We start from the raw sequence: 20,489 nt of genomic DNA on the forward strand, positions 1-20,489 counted from the left end.
CGTGCCGCCTGCATGGCTGCCCGCCCTTTCGCCCGCTGGTCTGGGCGAAAGTGGAGGGGCGCTTGTAACCGCTGGGCGGTTGCATGCACCGCGCGCGGCAGTTTGGCTTCTTCTTTCCTGGGCCAGCTTGCATGACGTGTGGGACCCAGCCCCCGCGCCGTAGGGGGAGGACCTTGGAGCGTGTTGGAGAAGACTCAGCCCACGACGGCTGGGGACATAGGTAGGGAGGGTCGCCTTTAAAAGGAGGGCGGCCCCCTTGAAAGGCGACCATGTCTTCGCGCTCCCTTATGCGTCGTGCCTTTTCACCTTCCGAGCCCCCGGATGGGGGGCACCCACAATCCTTCCGCCTTGACGTTGGAGGAAAGCAACTTCGTGGAAGCTGGTACCTTTCAGCCATCGTTCGGCTTCAAGGATTTTCATCACGCGGCCCGGCTGCACCCCTCCGCCGGTGGTCACCCAAGACGGTGACCACCAGCCCTGGATGGGGAGAAGCAAGCCGGGCGGCGGCCCCCGCCTCTCCCTCAGCTTCAAGGATGCTTACTATCCTTGTTGGGGCAGAGAGCGAGGTGAGCCGGGGCTCTACCTCCCGCATGGGTCGGCTGGCCACCTCCTCTTCCAGCTTCTGGTGGTGGAAACCATCCCCCAGCTCTGTGGAGGAGGCGTCCTCCAGCCATGCCGGGGAAGGCGAACTGTTGCTGCACAGCTAGGATGCAACATTCCGCCCTCTTCCTCGTTTTCGTGGCGAGGACGGGAGCGAGGACCTGCCGGTGCGCTTTGGAGCAGCCCGCTCTTTGGCTTTGATGTCTGGTTCGCGCCCCTTGAGCGGGGACGCGAACAAGAGCCTTCCGGTCGCCGCGCCCGTCCTGGGACCATAGCTGCTGCTGCAGAGGTCGCTGGCGAGTCGCCCGGAGCTTGTCGCCCCGCAGGCTCCCCGGTGTGGAGGTCGTTCACACCCGCGGGGACGAAACCAGAGTTCCGTTTGTAATGGCACCTTGAATGCCAGTGTTTTTGTTCATTGTGGTTGTCGGGGCCTGAACGTGTATGTATTTTTGGCGCGGAGCCGTGTTTTTTTTCATTTTCGAGCACTAAGACTCGCCTGTTGGTTGTCTGAACCGCTTCACCAAGCGTAAGTCGCCCCGTGCAAAGGTGACGAGTGAGGTATCCGTATCCCGGAGGCGTAGGAGTCCCTCGGCTCGGTCAGCCTTGGCTGCTTACGCGTACTCCATCGTTTTCAGGATCCACTTTCGAAGCAGACGAAAAGCACGAAAGACATTCTGGCAGAAAAGATATTTTTTCGAGGAAAATTTCGACGCAGAGGGGGTTCCCCCCTTTTAGCCCCCGAGGGAGGGTCGGGCTTTGCCAAGGCAAGGCTGACCCTTCCTTGATGACTAAACTTTGCGTGGGAGCGAGGTATATGAATAACTTGAAAGCATCTTAAGGGTAGAAGCGACATAGCTGTTGGATGTTCCAAGCGTTGCTGTAGACCTCGCCTTGACTGTTGGCCAGCTTGTACGTTATGGGCTTCAGAACTTTGGCGATGACGAACGGCCCTTCCCAGGGAGGCGTGAGCTTGTGCTGCCCTCGGGCGTCCTGTCGTAGCCGAAGCACCAGGTCGCCCACCTGGAGGTCTCGGGACCGGACCCCTCGGGCGTGGTAGCGTCGCAGGGACTGCTGGTACCGTGCCGAGTGTAGTAAGGCCATGTCCCGAGCCTCTTCCAGCTGGTCCAGTGAGTCTTCTCGACTAGCTTGGTTGCTTTGGTCGGCATAGGCCCTCGTCCTCGGGGAACCGTATATCTAAGTCTGTGGGCAAGATGGCCTCGGCCCCATAGACTAGAAAGAACGGCGTGAAGCCCGTGGCTCGGCTCGGCGTTGTCCTCAGGCTCCAGACCACCGAGGGGAGTTCCTTCATCCATCGCTTGCCGAACTTGTTGAGGTCGTTGTAGATCCGAGGCTTGAGTCCTTGTAGAATCATGCCATTGGCACGCTCTACTTGCCCATTCGTCATGGGGTGAGCCACGGCTGCCCAGTCCACCCGGATGTGGTGATCCTCGCAGAAGTCCAGGAACTTTCTGCCGGTGAACTGGGTGCCGTTGTCGGTGATGATGGAGTTCGGGACCCCAAAACGATGGATGATGTTGGTGAAGAACGCCACCGCCTGTTCGGACCTGATGCTGTTTAGGGGTCGGACCTCGATCCACTTGGAGAATTTGTCGATGGCGACCAACAGGTGTGTGTAGCCCCCGGGTGCCTTCTGCAAGGGGCCGACGAGGTCCAGACCCCACACAGCAAAAGGCCAGGTGATGGGTATCGTCTGTAGAGCCTGAGCAGGCAGGTGGGTCTGCCTCGCGTAGAACTGACACCCTTCGTAGGTGCAGACAATTCTAGTGGCGTTGGCCACCGCCGTCGTCCAGTAGAAACCTTGTCGGAAAGCGTTTCCAACGAGGGCTCGAGGTGCTGCGTGATGGCCGCAAGCCCCCAAGTGTATCTCTCGTAGGAGCTCCTGGCCTTCGGCGATGGAAATGCATCGCTGGAGGATGCCTGAGGGGCTGCGGTGGTAGAGCTCCTTCCCATCTCCCAGCAAGACGAACGACTTGGCGCGCCGCGCCAACCGCCGAGCTTCGGCTCGGTCGAGGGGTAGCTCTCCTCGGTGGAGATACTGCAGGTACGAGGTCTGCCAGTTTTGATTAGGCACGACCCCGCTTCGCTCCTCCTCGACGCGCAGTGCCTCACCCTCGGGGGCCGAGGGTACCTCGGGCTGAACCGAGGGTGCCTCGGGCCGAGCTGAGGGTGCCTCGGGTTGGGTCGAGGGTGCCTCGGACTGAGCCGAGGGTGCCTCGGACTGAGCCGAGGGTACCTCGGGCTGAGCTGAGGGTGCCTCGGGCTCGGACGTGTCATCGATCTTGACGGAGGGTTGATGCAGGTCTCGGGAGAAGACGTCCGGGGGAACCGTTGTTCGCCCCAAGGCTATTTTAGCCAGCTCGTCCGCAGTCTCGTTGTAGAGCCGGGCGATGTGGTTGAGCTCGAGCCCGTAGAACTTGTCTTCCAGGCGCCGAACCTCATCGCAGAAGGCCTCCATCTTCGGGTCACGGCAGTGGGAGTTCTTCATGACTTGGTCGATGACGAGCTGCGAGTCACCGCGAGCGTCGAGGTGTCGGACCCCTAGCTCGATGGCGATCCGCAACCCATTGACCAGAGCCTCGTACTCAGCCACATTGTTGGACGCCGGGAAGTGGAGGCATAGCACGTAGCGTAGATGCTTTCCGAGGGGCGAGATGAAGAGTAGGCCTGCGTCGGCTCCTGTCTTCATCAGCGACCCGTCGAAGAACATGGTCCAGAGTTCCGGCTGGATCGGAACTGTTGGGAGCTGGGTGTCGACCCATTCAGCCACGAAGTCCGCCAAGACCTGGGACTTGATGGCCTTCCGAGGGGCGAACGAGATTGTTTCGCCCATGATTTCCACCGCCCACTTCGCGATTCTACCCGAGGCCTCTCGGCACTGGATGATCTCCCCTAGGGGGAAGGATGACACCACAGTTACCGGGTGAGACTCGAAGTAGTGTCGCAGCTTCCGCCGCGTCAGGATCACCGCGTACAGCAGCTTCTGAACTTGTGGGTAGCGGATTTTGGTTTCGGACAGTACCTCGCTGATGAAGTAAACTGGCCTCTGGACGAGCAATGTATGCCCCTCTTCTCGTCTCTCAACCACAATCGCGGTGCTAACCACCTGAGTGGTCGCGGCGACGTAGATCAAGAGGGCTTCTCCGGCAGCGGGAGGCACCAAGACGGGCGCGTTGGTGAGGAGCGCCTTCAGGTTCCCGAGGGCTTCCTCGGCCTCAGGGGTCCAAGTGAAGCACTCGGCCTTCCTTAAGAGGCGGTACAGAGGCAGGCCTCTTTCGCCGAGGCGTGAGATGAAACGGCTCAGAGCCGCAAGACATCCCATGACTCTCTGTACGCCTTTCAAGTCCTTGATGGGCCCCATGCTGGTGATGGCCTCAATCTTCTCCGGGTTGGCTTCGATGCCCGCTCGGAGAAGATGAACCCCGAGAGCATGCCTCGGGGAACCCCAAAGACACACTTCTCGGGATTAAGCTTCACGCCTTTCGCCTTGAGACATCAGAATGTCACTTCAAGGTCGGAAAGGAGGTCGGAGGCTTTCCTCGTCTTGACTACGATGTCATCGACGTAGGTCTCGACCGTCCGGCCAACGTGTTCGCCGAACACATGGTTCATGCACCGCTGGTACGTCGCACCCGCATTCCTCAAGCCGAATGGCATGGTGACATAACAGTACATGCCGAAGGGTGTGATGAAAGAAGTCGCGAGCTGGTCGGACTCTTTCATCCTGATTTGGTGATACCCTGAGTAGGCGTCGAGGAAAGACAGGGTTTCGCACCCAGCAGTGGAATCCACGATTTGATCGATGCGAGGCAGAGGGTAGGGAACCTTCGGACATGCTTTGTTTAGACCAGTGTAGTCTACACACATCCGCCATTTCCCTCCTTTCTTTCTCACAAGCACAGGGTTGGCAAGCCATTCGGGATGGAATACCTCTTTGATGAACCCTGCCGCCATTAGCTTGTGGATCTCCTCGCCAATGGCTCTGCGCTTTTCTTCGTCGAATCGGCGCAGAGGCTGCTTCACGGGTCGGGCTCCAGCTCGGATATCCAGCGAGTGCTCGGCGACATCCCTCGGTATGCCGGGCATGTCCGAGGGACTCCACGCGAAAACGTCGGCGTTTGCGCGAAGAAAGTCGACGAGCACTACTTCCTATTTGGGATCGAGCTCGGAGCCGATCCAGATCTGCTTGGAGGCGTCGCCGCTGGGGTCGAGGGGGACAGACTTAACCGTCTCCGCTGGCTCGAAGTTGCCGGCGTGGCGCTTCACGTCTGGCACCTCCTTAGAGAGGCTTTCCAGGTCGGCGATGAGGGCCTCGGATTCGGCGAGGGCCTCGGCGTACTCCACGCACTCCACGTCGCATTCGAACGCGTGTTTGTACGTGGGGCCGACGGTGATGACCCCGTTGGGGCCCGGCATCTTGAGCTTGAGGTAGGTGTAGTTGGGGACGGCCATGAACAGCATGGCCTCCCCAGTACTGCGTGGTAGGTTCCTCGGAACCCGACCACCTCGAACGTAAGGGTCTCCCTTCGGAAGTTGGAGGGCGTTCCGAAGCAGACGGGAAGGTCGAGTTGTCCGAGGGGCTGGACGCGCTTCCCGGGGATGATCCCGTGGAAAGGCGCAGCGCCTGCCCGGACCGAGGACAGATCAACACGCAGGAGCCCGAGGGTCTCGACGTAGATGATGTTGAGGCTGCTGCCTCCGTCCATGAGGACCTTGGTGAGTCTGACATAGCCGATGACGGGGTCGACAACGAGCGGGTATTTCCCCGGGCTCGGCACGTGGTCGGGGTGGTCGGCTTGGTCGAAGGTGATGGGCTTGTCGGACCAGTCTAGGTAGACTGGCGCCGCCACCTTCACCGAACAGACCTCCCGACGCTCTTGCTTGCGGTGCCGAGCCGAGGCGTTTGCCGCTTGCCCACCATAGATCATGAAGCAGTCGCGGACCTCGGGGAACTCTCCTGCCTAGTGATCCTCCCTCTTGTCGTCGTCGCGAGCCTTGCCACCCTGCGGCGTGGCCCAGCCCTGTGAAAGTGGCGCTGAAGCATAGCGCACTCCTCAAGGGTGTGCTTGACGGGCCCCTGATGATAGGGGCACGGCTCCTTGAGCATCTTGTCGAAGAGGTTGGCACCTCCGGGGGGTTTCCGAGGGTTCTTGTACTCGGCGGCGGCGACAAGGTCCGCGTCGGCGGCGTCGCGTTTCGCTTGCGACTTCTTCTTGCCCTTCTTCTTGGCGCCGCACTGAGTTGACGCCTCGGGGGCATCTTCCGGTGGGCGGTCCTAGGGCTGCTTGTCTTTCCGGAAGATAGCCTCAACCGCCTCCTGGCCAGAGGCGAACTTGGTGGCGATGTCCATCAGCTCGCTCGCCCTGGTGGGGGTCTTGCGACCCAGCTTGCTCACCAGGTCGCGGCAGGTGGTGCCGGCGAGGAACGCGCCGATGACATCCGAATCGGTGATGTTGGGCAGCTCGGTGCGCTGCTTCGAGAATCGCCGAATGTAGTCCCGGAGAGACTCTCCCGGCTGCTGCCGGCAGCTTCGGAGGTCCCAGGAGTTCCCAGGGCGCACGTACGTGCCCTGGAAATTGCCGGCGAAGGCTTGGACCAGGTCGTCCCAGTTGGAGACTGCCCCGGAGGCAGGTGCTCCAACCAGGCACGAGCGGTGTCGGAGAGGAACAGGGGGAGGTTGCGGATGATGAGGTTGTCATCGTCCGTCCCACCCAGTTGGCAGGCCAGCTGGTAGTCCGTAAGCCACAGTTCCGGTCTCGTCTCCCCCGAGTACTTTGTGATAGTAGTCGGGGTTCGGAACCGGGTCGGGAACGGCGCCCGTCGTATGGCGCGGCTGAAAGCCTGCGGAACGGGTGGTTCGGGCGAGGGACTCCGATCCTCCCCGCTGTCGTAGCGTCCCCCACGCCTGGGGTGGTAGCCTCGGCGCACCCTCTCGTCGAGGTGGGCCCGACGGTCGCAGTGATGGTGCTCGTTGCCGAGGCGTCCCGGGGCCGTAGGCGCTGTGTTGCGCGTGCGCCCGGTGTGGACCGAGGCTTCCCGCATGAATCGGGAAGTCGCGGCGCGATGTTCCGAGGGGTACCCCTGCCTTCGGGAGGCGGAGCTTTCGGCCCGTCAGGACCGCGGCGCCCTCCAGGAGATTCTTGAGCTCTCCCTGGATTCGCCGCCCCTCGGTGGTTGATGGCTCCGGCATCGCGCGGAGAAGCATTGCCGCTGCAGCCAGGTTTTGGCCGACCCCACTGGAAGCGGGTGGCGGCCTTACCCTGACATCGTCGGCGATGCGGTGCTGGATACCCTGTGTAACACCCTGAATTTGGGGTATAAAAATTTCTTTGCTCGTATTCACAAATTCTTGTGTTACTTCTCTCTTCACATCTTCCCCAACCTCCTCTTTCTCTTTTCTATAGAAGAAGAGTGGTTATTTTTAAGTGTAAATGTAATTATAATCTAGTAGGTTAAACCCTAAGGGAACAATGGTTGTTGCATCATGTTAGAAAGTATTTATTTTTTTTGTTTGATGAATGGTTTGCTTGATCTTTCATCTAATCATTTGTTTGTGCATAATGTCAAACCAAAATAAATAGAAAAGAGAAAGAAAAAGAAAAGAAAAAGAGAAATGAATTTCAGCCCAGCCCCCTTCCCTGGCCCAGCCGGCCCACCGCGCCAGCCCCCCTTCCCCCTCTCCTTCCCCCCCCCCCCCCCCCCGCTCGGCCCACCGCACCTGCGCTCCCTCGCGGGCCCGCGCGCGCCGCGGCCCACCCCAGCCTCACCGCGGCGGCCCAGCGCACCGCACCCCCCCCCCCCCCGCGCATGCGACGGCCGCGCGGCCCAGCTCCGAGCCGCGGCCCAAGCCAGCCCCAGCCCAAGTCCCCGCGTCGCGCCTGGCCCAGCAGCGCGCGTACGCGCCCCTGCGCGCACGACCGCGCATGGAGGGCGCCCGCCGCCGCCGCCACTGCTCAGCCAGGGGCCCGCGCGTCAGGAGCGCCCCTGTTCATCTTCTTGGAACCGCCAGACGCGCGATTTCTTCCGCACGTCGCGCAGTTTTCTTCGCCCGACGCGCAGTTTTCTTCGCCCGAGTGCCTAGTTTCTCGCCCACCACCGCTTCTCCTCGCCTCGCCCCCGCTCTCTGCGTCCCCGTCGCCGGAGTCCCGCGTCCCGTCGCCGGAGAGCCGCGCCGCCGAGGTGAGCTCGCCTCCTTCCTCTCTCCCCCATTCTTCTCTCGACGTACTGCTAGCTCGCCATGGCCGAAGCTCGGCTGAGCCGACCCGGACGCCCCGTTCTTCTCCGTCCCGTCGTTCCGTCGGTCGAGCACCCCAGCACAACCGTTGTCTCGCCGGTCAGCCCCTGCGCAACGCTCGGCCCGCGCGTCCAGCAGCCCCGCGCGCTCTCGTTCGGTGAGCAGAGGCCGCCGTTGCCTAGCGTCGACGTAGCAGCAGCGTCCCCTCGCCGGCGAGCCTGGTCCCTGCGCGTCGCAGCCGCGTTGTTGCGCGCTCGCCGCTGCCCAGCTCGCCCCAACCGTTCGTCTACCTTCACCGTGCCTCGCTACTGTTACCTAGCGCGTTGCGTACTCGTCAAGTCTCACGCGCGCAGTTTCGCACGTGATCACGGGTATCGCGCGCGCCGTCGTCGTTGTTTGCAGAGTCCTCGCGCTATTTCGCGCGTGTCGCGCGCGCAGTCAGCGCGCATTAATTAATCACTTCGCTATAATCGTCCGTACGCGTTAGTCAATTAGTTCTCGTATTAATCATCGATTAATTGATAATTCATTTTATCTAAAATATTCCACACAAGTAATTTATGTCAACTAAGTTAAACTTAGAAAAATATAGTTTTCGCGTTTAAGCGTAATATAAGTTGTCCGTTCGTCACGTCATTATTTAGCCGCGGATTGTTAACTATTCGATGTGTCGTGCGTCGCGCAACTAGTGTGCGCGCTCGAGTTCGTTTACGCGCAGTGCGTCGAAGGGACTTCGTCTACCCCTAGACGACTCTCGTCTACCCCCCTCTACCCCTCGTCTAACCCCGTGTGCGTTTGTGTCGTTCGCCATCGCCCGCGCGTCGCGCAATAAATCGTCGCGTGCTGTTCGCGCGCGTTGCGCGTGCTGTTCGCACGTGTCGTCGTGCGTTCTACGCACGTTAATAATTCGCCTCACCTAGAATAGCTCGCGCTAATTAAATAGATATTTAAAACAACAGTTACTCGAGTAGCAAAGTAAATCGGGACTAAGTAGCGATTTTACTTAGCATACGGTTAATGTCTGTCAATATGATTAAGCCGAATTAAATATTATAATTCATATTCGCTTAGTATACACGTGATATCCCTCGACCGTAGCATCAGTCGTCTCGGTTCCGTTCTCGCGTAGTCGTAGATGCGAATTCTATGTCGCGTGCATATTCATTTGATCTATATTGTTGTATGGTGTACTGTTTTCTACCATTTCAAGAATGTTGGATGTGTGTTTGCACTCGCGTAGATATCGGGCCGTTCGTGGAGTCTAAGGGAATTGCAGGAGAAGACCCTGAGCAGCAGCAGCTTGGTGAAGGCAAGTGTCCTCAGTGGCTCAGTCCCATTATGTCCCATTTATTTTATAATACAATGTCCCGCATACTATGAACAACCTAAGGATTTACTAGCTTTCTATCTACCTTGTCCTTGATTTACCTTTTGGGTTACTATGGTTAACTGCATGCTAGCGCTTTACTCTAATAAACGAACATGATGAGAATTACTTGATGATACGATGCTTTTATTTTGGATACGATGGTGATATACTTGTGGCATTTTAGGGGACTCGGTCCGTTTCCCGAGTACCTCTTCGTAAGGACCTATTCGTTGAGAGACCACCCGGGATAACAGTGCAACCATGAGGGTGAAATGGGATGCCCTTAGCTAATTAATTAGAGGAACTAGAGGTGTAGTTGCTTCGCCGTCGTGCCATCAATGGGGTCCAGGCACAGTGCTTGCTGTGCCGAGGCTGAGTGCCGAGGTTCTTTCGTTTTGCTTTTGTTAGTCACTCTCCTGCTGGGAGGGGTACTGTGTTTATCAAACTGGAGAAACCTAACGGGCGGCTATGACCTCTAGGGAATCTTTGTAAAAGCTACGTAGTGATACCCTGCCGGACCACCTAGGAAGTGATCAATGGGGATTAGCTCTCCCCGGGCAGAACGGGAATCACGGCTCATGGGTAAAGTGTGTGACCTCTACAGAGGGTAGTGAAACTGATATATCAGTCGTGCTCACGGTTAAGAGCAGCCTTGGGATCCTCTTTGATTAGAGATACTCCGGATACACCTCAGATGATGACTTTAATGATGATGGTTAATGATGGTGACTTTAATTATGCATTCTAGTATTTCCTCTCTGAGGAGGTACTTTTTGGGATTATAACTTGGGCTTGATGATAAAATCTGGCTTCTACTAACAATAAATACTTGACCAACTAAAAGCAACTGCTTGAGCCTAACCCCACATAAAGCTAATCCACTTCAGCCAAACGGGGCATTTGCTGAGTACGTTGATGTGTACTCATCCTTTCTTTACCACAAAACACTAGGTTGTCCACATTGCAACCACTGCTCAGGAGAAGACGAAGTCGTGGAAGGAGACTTCCAGGAGTTCCAAGACTACGACGAGTTTTAGGTGTGGGTTGGCGGCAACCCCCAGTCAGCTGCCTGTGAAGGCCTTATCTTTACTGCGTTTCGCTTAGCACTTTGATTTATCAGTTAAGTTGATGACTATGTGGATGTCTCTGACCCTGTGATGTAATAAGTTAATACTCTTTTATGTTATTATTCGAGCATTGTGCGATGATGTTCATTTATGTAATCGCTGTGTACGTGAGTTCTGATCCTGGCACGTACATGGTTCGCATTCGGTTTACCTTCCAAAACCGGGTGTGACATAAGTGGTATCAAAGCCGTGCTGACTGTAGGACCGCTGACCTAGAGTAGCACCGGTCGTACTAAGGACTATTAACCTTCATTCTCACCTTGACCTCTGGTGTCACTTCAAAAGTCGGTCACCTGGACCAACCCTATGTTTTACCACATATATATATATATATATTATATTATACCTTGTTAAAATTTTGTTTTGTTCTGTCTATGGTTTACTCACTTGTCATATTAGTTCTGTTCTTACTCTTATGCTTACGGTGTCTTTTGTAGATGGCTCGACTTAGACACACTGCTCGTAAGTCGGTGATTCCTTTCCTGCCGTCTCGCCTTGCGGAGCGTCCTCTGCGTCGCACCATGTCCGGTCAGTCGAGTCACCTGGAGAGGCTGCACCACCGCCTGCGTGAGGAGCAGGAGCGCCAGCGTCAGCACAGGGAGCAGCAGGGCTCTTCCTCTCCACCTGAGCAGGAGGTGGAGTCCGTGAGGCGCCGTTCCCCTGTTCCCCAGCTGGAGGCGCCCCCTGCACCACCGCGGGACGCCCCGGTTGTTGGAGGAGGTCCTGGAGGAGACCCTGACGACGACGACGACTCAAACCACAGCACGGAGTCCTCTGAGCCGCAGGAGGCGGAAGGATGGGTCGCCCGACCCATCACCCGTGACGCCGCTCGCGGTTGTCACTTCCACGACGCACTCGACACCCTGTTGCACCAGGCTTTCGACCGGCACACCTGGTCGATCGAGTACCGTTGTGTAGTCTACCAGCACAGTCGCGGGAGGTACCCGGACCGCTGGGAGGCTACCTGCCTAGTTCGCCGTCCGGAGGATGACCTCCGGGGTGCAGAGGCCGTTTCGGAGCATTACTCCATCTCCGAGAGGGACACTGTAGAGGCGGCTATGCAGGATGCAGCACGGCGTGCACTCTCCCAGTACTGTTCTTTGTTCGGTGGGGTGGCCGACGGTCTTAACCTTAGGTACTACCCCCGCCGTCCTACTGGTAACACAGAGAGTGTGGTTGTCTCACCTGTTGGTGAGGATAACCCTAGGTTGAGCAGCACAGTCAACCTAGTCACGGTGCTTAACACTGAGCTGGATCACTCTCTGGACGAGCTGAGCAGGGCTCGAACGGAGATTGCTGAGTTGCGTGCTGAGCTGGCAGAGCGCCGCCACCAGGAGGGTGGTTCCCCCGCTCCTGTTGGGACTCAGCACCCTTACCGCTCGCCGCCACGTGGTCACCACACTTATGGTTCCCCTGCCTGTAAGACCAGGATAGATCTGGATCATTAGATCGTTAGCGTCGGAGTTTATAATAATCCTTAAGTCAGATGTCTCAGTCTTAGATAGTCAGTTTAGTTTGCTTATCAGTTGCTTCCATTTAGTTTAGTTTGCTTATCAGTTGCTTACATGCTTGTTATGATGAACTTGTGCTGGATTTGAATCTTTGTAATGACTGTTGCCAACATGTGGGTTTCCCCTGCAGTTTGGCTTAGCTAGTGATGTTAATGAAGTCAGTTATTTAGTTGGGAAACCATTTACTTCTACTTTCCTTTTTATCTGAGAAGCTGTATTGGATCATAATGAGGATCAGTGAAGTTCTTTGTTCACTCAGTGTCATGAAGAATTCTGTATTCCCTTTTCTTATGCTGAAGGATTGTAAGATCAATGCTGATGTGTAAATGTCTTCCACAGATGTCTGACAACAGGCGCCGATGTAACAGGCGTGCTCAGCAAGAGCAGCGTGCCCAGCAGGAGGAACATCAGAGGCAGCCTCCCCCGCCACCCCCAATGACAGTGGAGCAGATGTTCTTGATGCAAACTCAGGCAGTGCAGGCTATTGGGCAGACTCTGGCAGCCATGCAGCAGGCTCAACAGCAACCCCAACCCCAGTTGCAAGTGCAGATGCCACAGGATAAGCGTGGCAAGTTCATGAGAGGGCACCCTCCTACCTTCGCCCATTCTGCTGACCCCATGGATGCAGAAGATTGGTTGCGTGCAGTGGAAAGGGAACTGCGCACCGCCCAGTGTGACGACAGGGAGAAGGTTTTGTATGGTCCCCGCCAGCTAAGGGGAGCAGCCCAGTCCTGGTGGGAGTCCTACCTCGCTACCCATGCTGACCCTGAAGCCATCACTTGGGAGGAATTCAGCGAGAGTTTCTGCCGGTACCATGTTCCAGAGGGACTGATGATCGTGAAGAAGGAGGAATTTCTGGCTCTGAAGCAGGGACCCCTGTCTGTTAGTGAATACAGGGACAAGTTTCTGCAACTATCTCGTTATGCACCTGAAGATGTCAACACTGATGCTAAAAGGCAGTACAGGTTCATGAGGGGTTTGGTGGATCCCCTGCATTACCAGCTGATGAACCACACCTTCCCCACCTTCCAGCATCTGATCGATAGGGCAATCATGATCGAGAAGAAGCGCAAGGAAATGGAAGATCGGAAGCGCAATATGAGTGGACCACAGCCCGGGAGCATCAGCCGCCCCCGCTTCTCAGGAAGTTCATCTCAGCAAGGCAAGCATGGTCACCCGCAGGGATATCAGCATCAGAGTCAGCGTCCGTACCAACAGCAGTATCGTCAGAACAGCCAGCAGGGAGGTAACCAGTATCAGAGGCAGAACAACCAGGCACCTCGCCTTCCTGCCCCAGTAGCGAAACAGAACAACCAAGCAGCCCCAGTGCAAGGAGGAGGCAGAGGATGCTTCCATTGTGGAGAACAAGGCCACTGGGCGATGCATTGCCCAAAGAAGATGGCGCAGCAGCAAGCAAACCCCAATGCCCCGGCAAGGCAAGGTGTACCTCAACAGGCAGCAGGTAATCGTGGCCAAGCGTACAACCGTGGAAAGGTGAACCACTTGTTGGCCGAAGCGATCCAGGATGCACCAGATGTGGCAGTTGGTATGTTCTCAGTCGAATCTCATCCCGCAAAAGTGCTATTTGATACTGGTGCAACTCATTCATTTGTCACTGCAACATGGGTAGAAATGCATAACATCTCAGTAGAGGCAATGATGCCGCCCATGAGGATTAATTCGGTCGGTGGTAAAGTGCAAGCAGATAGAATATGCTCAAATATAAGGGTGGAAATATGGGGGATAGGGTTCCCCAGCGATCTAATAGTAATAGACACCCCTGGGGTAGATGTCATCCTAGGGATGAATTGGTTAATGAAGTATGAAGCGAATGTTAGCTGTGACAAGAGGACCGTAACATTGAAGTCCCCACTCGGAGAGAAGGTAGTGGCTGAGCTAAGGATGCCTAAGACAGTGAAAGGAGATTGTCACCAGATTTCGGTCGATAGCAAGGAGGCCAACCCGCTTGAGACTATCAGGGTTGTGTCGGACTTTCCAGATGTGTTTCCCGAAGAATTAACGGGCATGCCACCCGAGAGAAAGGTTGAATTTGCCATAGAGCTTATCCCTGGTACTGCCCCCATTTCCAAAAGAGCCTATCGAGTGTCTGGACCAGAATTGGTCGAACTCAAGAAACAGATTGATGAACTGTTAGAGAAGGGTTACATCAGACCAAGTACCTCGCCTTGGGCCGCTTCGGTACTGTTTGTAGAGAAGAAAGATGGTACCAAAAGGATGTGCATAGATTACAGAGCCCTGAATGAAGTCACTATTAAGAACAAGTACCCCCTGCCAAGAATAGAAGATCTGTTTGACCAACTCAGAGGTGCTAGAGTATTCTCGAAGATAGATCTGAGATCAGGTTACCACCAACTCAGAATCCGACCCTCAGACATACCGAAGACAGCATTCATCACCAAGTATGGGTTATATGAATATACAGTTATGTCCTTTGGGTTGACAAATGCGCCAGCCTTCTTTATGTATCTGATGAACAGTGTGTTCATGGACTACCTAGACAAGTTTGTGGTAGTGTTCATCGACGATATTCTCATATATTCCAAAAGTGAGGAAGAACATGTGGAGCATTTGAAGATGGTATTGCAAAGGCTACGAGAGCATCAGTTGTATGCCAAGCTGAGCAAATGCGAGTTCTGGATTCATGAAGTATTGTTTCTGGGTCACATCATAAACCAAGATGGGTTAGCTGTGGATCCAAAGAAAGTAGCAGATATCCTGAACTGGAAAGCACCGAAGGATGTTCGTGGAATCAAGAGCTTCATTGGAATGGACGGATACTATAGGCGTTTCATCGAAGGCTTTTCAAAGATTGCTAGACCAATGACAGCGTTGCTAGCGAAGAAAGTTGAGTTTAAGTGGACCCAAAAGTGCCAATAGGCATTTGAAGAACTGAAGAATAGATTGACTACAACAACTGTGTTAGTTCTGCCTGACGTTCACAAGCCATTCTCGGTGTATTGCGATGCTTCCTACACCGGATTGGGATGTGTGCTAATGCAAGAAGGAAGAGTTGTAGCATACTCATCTCGACAGCTGAAGATCCATGAGAAAAATTATCCCACACACGACCTGGAGTTGGCAGCAGTGGTTCATGCTTTAAAGACATGGAGACATTACCTGTATGGGCAGAAGTGCGACATCTACACAGATAATAAAAGTCTGAAATACATATTCACCCAGTCAGAGTTAAACATGAGGCAACGAAGATGGTTGGAATTGATCAAAGACTACGAGTTGGAGATACATTACCATCCAGGCAAAGCCAATGTTGTTGCAGATGCTCTGAGCAGGAAGAGTCAAGTCAATATGATGGCTACGTACCCAATGTCATATGAGTTAGCCAAGGAGTTCGACAGACTGAGTCTTGGTTTTCTGAACAGTACACAAGGAGTAACAGTGGAATTAGAGCCCACCCTAGAGCAGGAGATCAAAGAAGGGCAGAAGGATGATGAAAACATCAACAAGATCCGGCAGCTGATCTTAGAAGGAAGAGGCAAAGACTTTCGAGAGGATGAAGAGGGAGCAATATGGTTCAAGGACCGATTGTGTGTTCCCGACATCAAACCTATTCGGGAGCTGATCCTCAAGGAAGCTCATGAGACAGCCTACTCCATACACCCTGGAAGTGAAAAGATGTATTAGGATTTAAAAAGGAGGTTTTGGTGGTATGGCATGAAAAGAGAAATCGCAGAATATGTCGCCATCTGTGATAGCTGTCAAAGAACCAAAGCAGAGCATCAAAGGCCCGCCGGACTGTTGCAGCCATTACAGATTCCTCAGTGGAAGTGGGATGAGATCGGGATGGATTTTATAGTTGGCCTACCTCGTACCCGGGCCGGCTATGATTCCATCTGGGTGGTTGTGGACCGCTTAACAAAGGTGGCTCATTTCATACCCGTGAAGACAACATACACCGGAGCAACATTAGCTGAGTTATACATGTCTCGGATAGTCTGCCTTCATGGTGTGCCAAAGAAGATAGTGTCAGATCGAGGAACACAGTTTACCTCTCATTTTTGGCAGCAGCTACAAGAAGCTTTGGGCACGCATTTGAACTTCAGCTCGGCTTATCACCCGCAGACAGACGGTCAGACTAAAAGAACTAATCAGATCCTAGAAGATATGTTGAGAGCCTGTGCGTTGCAAGACAAGTCAGGATGGGACAAAAGGTTACCTTATGCAGAATTCTCCTACAACAATAGTTTCCAGGCCAGCTTGAAGATGTCACCGTTTCAGGCGCTCTATGGACGGAGTTGTAGGACTCCGCTGCATTGGGACCAACCTGGAGAGAGACAGGTGTTTGGCCCCGACATTTTGCGTGAAGCCGAAGAGAATATCAAAATGGTTCGGGAGAATCTGAAGATAGCACAATCAAGGCAGCGAAGCTATGCTGACAGAAGGAGAAGGGAACTGAGTTTTGAAGTGGGAGATTACGTCTATCTGAAGGTGTCACCTATCAGAGGAGTCAGAAGGTTCGGAGTCAAAGGCAAGCTAGCACCCCGGTACGTTGGACCATATCAGATTCAAGCAAAGCGTGGAGAAGTAGCCTACCAGCTCAACCTACCAGAAAGTTTGTCGGCAGTGCACAATGTGTTCCACGTGTCGCAATTGAAGAAGTGTCTGCGAGTACCAGAAGAACAGTTGCCAGTGGAGGACTTGGAAGTCCAAGAGGATCTGACCTACATAGAGAAGCCAACACAGATTCTAGAGTTTGCAGACAGAGTCACCCGGAGGAACACCATCAGAATGTGCAAAGTCAGATGGGGCCACCACTCTGAGGAAGAAGCAACCTGGGAACGAGAAGATGATCTGAAAGCCAAATACCCTGAACTCTTTGCTGACCAACCTTGAATCTCGGGGCGAGATTCTTTTAAGGGGATAGGTTTGTAACACCCTGAATTTGGGGTATAAAAATTTCTTTGCTCGTATTCACAAATTCAGGTGTTACTTCTCTCTTCACATCTTCCCCAACCTCCTCTTTCTCTTTTCTATCGAAGAAGAGTGGTTATTTTTAAGTGTAAATGTAATTATAATCTAGTAGGTTAAACCCTAAGGGAACAATGGTTATTGCATCATGTTAGAAAGTATTTGTTTTTTTGTTTGATGAATGGTTTGCTTGATCTTTCATCTAATCATTTGTTTGCGCATAATGTCAAACCGAAATAAATAGAAAAGAGAAAGAAAAAGAAAAGAAAAAGATAAATGAATTTCAGCCCAGCCCCCTTCCCTGGCCCAGCCGGCCCACCGCGCCAGCCCCCCTTCCCCCTCTCCTCCCCCCCCCCCCCCCCCCCGCTCGGCCCACCGCGCCTGTGCTCCCTCGCGGGCCCGCGCGCGCCGCGGCCCACCCCAGCCTCACCGCGGCGGCCCAGCGCACCGCACCCCCCCCCCCCCCGCGCGCACGCGACGGCCGCGCGGCCCAGCTCCGAGCCGCGGCCCAAGCCAGCCCCAGCCCAACTCCCCGCGCCGCGCCTGGCCCAGCAGCGCGCGTACGCGCCCCAGCGCGCACGACCGCGCGTGGAGGGCGCCCGCCACTGCTCAGCCAGGGGCCCGCGCGTCAGGAGCGCCCCTGTTCATCTTCTTGGAACCGCCAGACGCGCGATTTCTTCCGCCCGACGCGCAGTTTTCTTCGCCCGAGTGCCTAGTTTCTCGCCCACCACCGCTTCTCCTCGCCTCGCCCCCGCTCTCTGCGTCCCCGTCGCCGGAGTCCCGCGTCCCGTCGCCGGAGAGTCGCGCCGCTGAGGTGAGCTCGCCTTCTTCCTCTCTCCCCCATTCTTCTCTCGACGTACTGCTAGCTCGCCATGGCCGAAGCTCGGCTGAGCCGACCCGGACGCCCCGTTCTTCTCCGTCCCATCGTTCCGTCGGTCGAGCACCCCAGCCCAGCCGTCGTCTCGCCGGTCAGCCCCTGCGCAACGCTCGGCCCGCGCGTCCAGCAGCCCCGCGCGCTCTCGTTCGGTGAGCAGAGGCCGTCGTCGCCTAGCGTCGACGTAGCAGCAGCGTCCCCTCGCCGGCGAGCCTGGTCCTTGCGCGTCGCAGCCGCGTTGCTGCGCGCTCGCCGCTGCCCAGCTCGCCCCAACCGTTCGTCTACCTTCACCGTGCCTCGCTACTGTTACCTAGCGCGTTGCGTACTCGTCAAGTCTCACGCGCGCAGTTTCGCACGTGATCACGGGTATCGCGCGCGCCGTCGTCGTTGTTTGCAGAGTCCTCGCGTTGTTTCGCGCGTGTCGCGCGCGCAGTCTGCGCGCATTAATTAATCACTTCGCTATAATCGTCCGTACGCATTAGTCAATTAGTTCTCGTATTAATCATCGATTAATTGATAATTCATTTTATCTAAAATATTCCACACAAGTAATTTATGTCAACTAAGTTGAACTTAGAAAAATATAGTTTTCGCGTTTAAGCGTAATATAAGTTGTCCGTTCGTCACGTCATTATTTAGTCGCGGATTGTTAACTATTCGATGTGTCGTGCGTCGCGCAACTAGTGCGCGCGCTCAAGTTTGTTTGCGCGCAGTGCGTCGACGGGACTTCGTCTACCCCCCCCCATCTACCTCTCGTCTAACCCCATGTGCGTTCGTGTCATTCGCCATCGCCCGCGCGTCGCGCAATAAATCATCGTGTGCTGTTCGCGCGCGTTGCGCGTGCTGTTCGCACGTGTCGTCGTGCGTTCTACGCACGTTAATAATTCGCCTCACCTAGAATAGCTCGCGCTAATTAAATAGATATTTAAAACAACAGTTACTCGAGTAGCAAAGTAAATCGGGACTAAGTAGCGATTTTACTTAGCATACGGTTAATGTCTGTCAATATGATTAAGCCAAATTAAATATTATAATTCATATTCGCTTAGTATACACGTGATATCCCTCGACCGTAGCATCAGTCGTCTCGGTTCCATTCTCGCGTAGTCGTAGATGCGAATTCTATGTCGCGTGCATATTCATTTGATCTATATTGTTGTATGGTGTACTGTTTTCTACCATTTCAAGAATGTTGGATGTGTGTTTGCACTCGCGTAGATATCAGGCCGTTCGTGGAGTCTGAGGGAATTGCAGGAGAAGACCCTGAGCAGCAGTAGCTTGGTGAAGGCAAGTGTCCTCAGTCCCATTATGTCCCATTTATTTTATAATACACTGTCTCGCATACTATGAACAACCTAAGAATTTACTAGCTTTCTATCTATCTTGTCCTTGATTTACCTTTTGGGTTACTATGGTTAACTGCATGCTAGCGCTTTACTCTAATCAACGAACATGATGAGAATTACTTGATGATACGATGCTTTTATTTTGGATACGATGGTGATATACTTGTGGCATTTTAGGGGACTCGGGTCGTTTCCCGAGTACCTCTCCGTAAGGACCTGTTCGTTGAGAGACCACCCGGGATAACAGTGCAACCATGAGGGTGAAATGGGATGCCCTTAGCTAATTAATTAGAGGAACTAGAGGTGTAGTTGCTTCGCCGTCGTGCCGTCAATGGGGTCCAGGCACAGTGCTTGCTCTGCCGAGGCTGAGTGTCGAGGTTCTTTCGTTTTGCTTTTGTTAGCCACTCTCCTGTGGGGAGGGTACTGTGTTTATCAAACTGGAGAAACCTAACGGGCGGCTATGACCTCTAGGGAATCTTTGTAAAAGCTACGTAGTGATACCCTGCCGGACCACCTAGGAAGTGACCAATGGGGATTAGCTCTCCCCGGGCAGAACGAGAATCACGGCTCATGGGTAAAGTGTGCGACCTCTGCAGAGGGTAGTGAAACTGATATATCAGCCGTGCTCACAGTTAAGAGCAGCCTTGGGATCCTCTTTGATTAGAGATACTCCGGATACACCTCAGATGATGACTTTAATGATGATGGTTAATGATGATGACTTTAATTATGCATTCTAGTATTTCCTCTCTGAGGAGGTACTTTTTGGGATTATAACTTGGGCTTGATGATAAAATGTGGCTTCTACTAACAATAAATACTTGACCAACTAAAAGCAACTGCTTGAGCCTAACCCCACATAAAGCTAATCCACTTCAGCCAAACGGGGCATTTGTTGAGTACGTTGATGTGTACTCATCCTTGCTTTACCACAAAACACCAGGTTGTCCACATTGCAACCACTGCTCAGGAGAAGACGAAGTCGTGGAAGGAGACTTCCAGGAGTTCCAAGACTACGACGAGTTTTAGGTGTGGGTTGGCGGCAACCCCCAGTCAGCTGCCTGTGAAGGCCTTATCTTTACTGCGTTTCGCTTAGCACTTTGATTTATCAGTTAAGTTGATGACTATGTGGATGTCTCTGACCATGTGATGTAATAAGTTAATACTCTTTTATGTTACTATTCGAGCACTGTGCGATGATGTTCATTTATGTAATCGCTGTGTACGTGAGTTCTAATCCTGGCACGTACATGGTTCGCATTCGGTTTACCTTCCAAAACTAGGTGTGACACCCTGGGGTAGATGACGCATTTCTCCGGCCGGAGGTTGGCCCGCCCATTCCTGCTCGACGTCCCGGCGGATCGGCTCAAGTGCTCCTGCTCCCTCGTCGAGCCTGGCCGGCACCCCGCGGATTTGCTCGAGCTGTGGGTCATGACCCCCCTCCAGAACGGGGACCACAGCTA

This window comes from Zea mays, chromosome 1 (genome assembly GCF_902167145.1).
Source record: "Zea mays cultivar B73 chromosome 1, Zm-B73-REFERENCE-NAM-5.0, whole genome shotgun sequence".
Taxonomy (NCBI): Eukaryota; Viridiplantae; Streptophyta; class Magnoliopsida; order Poales; family Poaceae; genus Zea; species Zea mays.